We start from the raw sequence: 4,360 nt of genomic DNA on the forward strand, positions 1-4,360 counted from the left end.
AAATATCTTTTGCTATATATATGATTATTTATTTTTATTTTTAAATATTAATATTATATAATTTATTTAAAAAATTATGAATTGATAATTTAAATAGTAGTATTTTATTTATAATTTAAAATTATTATGTTTATTTATTTTTTTTATTTTTTAAGTATTAATAATTTATAATCTATCTAAAATATTAACAATTGATAATTTAAATATTAATATTTTAAATATAATTTAATCATTAATATTTTAAAATATTAATATTTTATTTACAATTATTATATGGAAAGCATCCTTGATTCGTTTTGTAAATAGTATTTATAAAGATAAAAGAATGGGGTAGTGAAAGAATTTCCATTCATTTGCATTGCCTTTGCTCTTTTACTGTGCAATAGATTCTTTATTTCTTATTAACTTGTATTATAGGTAGTAGGTCAAGCTTCTAATTTTAGGCAAAAATGGTCCTTAACCTGTTTGTTCAGAGATTATTCTTTATCTTATATCTATAAAAGTTGAACTTAAGTCATATTTTGGATTGGTGATTCTTATATTCTGTTTCTTTGTTCATGTAAATCAACTATTCAATACAGGTATGTAAACATCAATATAAGAACAATTGCATGAGGAAACTGTTGGTCATAAGCTCGCCTCTTTAGGTTTCCTCTTTGCCTTTAACATTACCAATATAAAAGATTATTTCCAGCAATTGCAACCATAAGTTCAGTATACAAATGTCTAACATTTCCACAACTGAAACAATAACATATTAAAAAAGCATGGAAAGAAAGAGAGAATGAAAAAGCATCTTTACTATAAATGCCCTTCAGATGAGAATGTTATTACATCAAATCAAAAGTCATGTTCTAGCCTTAAAAGTAATGAATGAATATTCATCCTATTACATCAATTTATAGCATGCATAAAACTAATAAGGTAGCGACAATAACATTATCATTATACAACCAGCGACACAACAGTAAACTCAAAAAGGTTCATACTTGTCAATGAACCTCATAATTAGCATCAACATCAACCACAAGTGTTAAAAAGTTACAATATCATGAGCTTACCTTCACAAAAAGTTTTAGGTTGTGTTTGGTATGAGGGAAGTGGAAGCATATTCCCTACAATATGTCCAATTAAATTATATTGCAGTGTTTGTTTTGTAACAGACCATTGCAATGTAAGATTGCAATGCAATCACATTACAGCTAAGGGTTGTAATGTGATTGCAGTCCAAAACCAATGCAATCACATTACATTACACTCTATAATATTCTTAAAGATAATTTTACCTTTCAACTTTATTACCTTATTAAAAATATTTTATAATGTTATAATTAAAATAAAAAATATTAAAATAAAATATATAATATAAGAATAAAAAATTAAAATAAAATAAAATATAAAAAATTAACATTTATATAATATAGGTAAAACAAATTGAAATAAAATATATAATATAAAAAATATATTAAAGAAATGAAAATAAAATATATAAGATTATAATAATAAATGAAAATAAAATATATGATATTAAAAATATATTTAAGATATGATATTATATAAAAATTAATAATATAAATATAAATATATTAAAAATAAAATATAAAATATTATAATAATAAATAAAAATAAAATATATGACATTAAAAATATATTTAAGAAATTATATTATATAAAAATTAATAATAAAAAATATAAATATATTAAACTTGTATTTTAATAATTAAGGGTAATTTTGAAAATTAATATTACATTCCTAGTAAAGTATTTGTAAACCAAACACTGCAATGTTATCTTTCCTGCATTTTAATCATTATTTTACTTGTATACCAAACACTATAATGTTATTTTCCCTGCAATCACATTACTTGCAATCACATTACCTGTAATTACATTGCATTGTAATGTACCAAACGCCACCTTAGAGTTATCCAAGCTCAATGGTTAATAAGCAATGTCCTCAACCATTCAAGTCTTTGATTAAGTACAATATTGAAAAACACAAACATAAGAGTAAGAGATTTAGGAAGTTTGATTGAAGTAAGAACCCTTTCTATCGTTGTCAATCTCTTTACTTGACTTAAAATCCCATCCAACTCTTGAGCTTTTTGTTGGATGTTCACTTCAATCTCAACATTGTTGCTAAACTCCATTCATGCCTCTTTTATATTTTCACTCAATATCATGGCAACAGTAATAATTGATTCAGATGTAATGGGGTCACTCATCTCATTTGTCCTTTTCCTCTTCCTTGCTAAAGTGGCTTCACTTCTAGGAGCTGATGTTTGAGGTTGAATATTGGAAAAATCTACTTTGTTGAAATCATATCTAGCTAGGTTTTCATCTTCAATTTCCTCATTTATTATATCATTACATTCCTGCATTTTTTTAAAGATTCCTATTTCAGTTTGTGCATCTTTTCCAGTTGCATGAACTTTAGCATAAATTTCACTAAGCTCGTTGAAGAAGGGAAAACTCTTTCTTTTAAAAGGGGTAGCATCTTTGTGACTCTAAAAACAATAAAAAGTGACTATTAATTATATTATTATTAAGAAATAAAAAGAAAATGCTTAAACAAATTCAAACCAAAAACTTACTTTTATGTAAGATTCCTATACAAGATCATCAGCAACAACCATATTCCTTTGATCATCCCACCCAAATCCTTTAGTATGTGTCCTTTGTATCATATCATATATAACAACCTATTCTTTTTTCAAAATATTTATCTTAGAATCTATATGGGGTTTCACCTTCAAGTTTGCATTTGGTAATTTTGTTGTAAGCATATTTTCAAGTTTTATTAAATAACCTCCGCTGAAACCAGTATCAGCATTGTATTTTCATGTATTGTGCAAATCAATCAAAGTTGATATGAGTACAACGTCTTCATGATAACTCCACTTTCTTTTGGTTCCTTTTGAATTTTGAGAAGTAAAGGCTAAAGATGTAGATATTGTTTTCTATCATCTACCAAGTAGTAGATTATAAAAAAAAAAAATTATAGTGCTAAAAAATAAAAGATAAAGAGAATTATTCAATAATATATTAAAACTTGTCAGATTTTATTCACATAATAAAAAGTATAATTTAAAAAACAACTACAACAACAAATGAGAAAACATTAAGTTATTAATAGCAAATGAGAAATGAGCACAACAACTTGTAATGACAAAAGAAAAAAACTAAAACAGTCCTTCAAATAACAATACGCCTAACAAATATCAATCCTCATTTTGCCTAGATGCTTGCCATATATTAAACATTTGATTTGCTAATTTATTGTCCAATAACTCCAAATATCAATAAGACCACCAAATATCAATAGGATCAATAGTACTTATTGAATCCTCCTCAATTACTGCATTGGTTTGAATATATTTCTCTAAATCAACTTCAATAGGATTAAAACCTATCTCCCTCCTAATAAAATTATAAAGCAAACAACAAACTATAATAATCTGATTATGTATCTAAACCAAATAAAATGATGGCTTTCTAAGGATACCCCACCATATTTTTAATAACCCAAAACACCTTTCTATAACATTATATACAATTATATGTTTCATATTAAAAAAATTTTCAAGATTGCTTGGTTCATGGCCTTGATGCCATTCATTCAAATGATATCGTTGACCCTTAAAAGGTGCAAGAAAGCCCTCATAATTTGTATAGCATGAATCTACTAGGTAATAGCAACCTATATAAAGAAAACTAAATAAGTTATTTATTTAGAATAATCATATGGTACATAATTTGAAATACCTTCCTATTATCATAGGAAAGCTTACCATAAGGCACTTTAAGTCAATTTCTCTTCCTTAATGCATCTTGAAGAACTCTTCCGTTATCCACAGATCTTTCCTAACTAAGAAGAACAAAGACAAATTACATGTTAGGTGTACGTACACCTAACATATTTGTTGCAATATCTTTTATACGAGTGCAATATCTAGGTTTGTTTGCATTTGGCACTTTAGCCCTAATGTATGTCCCATCTAGAGCACCTAAACAATTCTACAAATAAAATGTAATGAATTATTATAAGTAAACCTATTGATGTCTTGTATATATAGTTACAAAAGTAATATGATCTATAATCTACCTTAAGTCACTTCCATCGATTGTCTGGAGAATTTGTTAGAATAGGCTTAAGTTTTCTAAGTAAATGTTCTTATAATTTTAGCAATGCATTTAAAACATTATGAAAGTGCTGACTAATTGTCTCACTTGACCTTCTAAAATTTAAACCAATTACTCGATTCTTAACATAATGAGCAATAATATATAACAATATTACTACTTGCTCATCTACAAGCATATTCTTTGTTGACTTCAACCCTCCAATACTTTCTAACAT

At 25.8% G+C, this 4,360-nt stretch overlaps 1 pseudogene; it reads right to left on the reverse strand.

Moving 5' to 3' along the window:
• Positions 1 to 3,299: 3,299 nt before the first annotated feature.
• LOC149526542 (uncharacterized) lies at positions 3,300 to 4,360 on the reverse strand (annotated as a pseudogene).

Source organism: Theobroma umbraticum, unplaced genomic scaffold, assembly GCF_002168275.2.
Source record: "Theobroma umbraticum cultivar Fairchild unplaced genomic scaffold, ASM216827v3 scaffold_55.0, whole genome shotgun sequence".
NCBI lineage: Eukaryota > Viridiplantae > Streptophyta > Magnoliopsida > Malvales > Malvaceae > Theobroma > Theobroma umbraticum.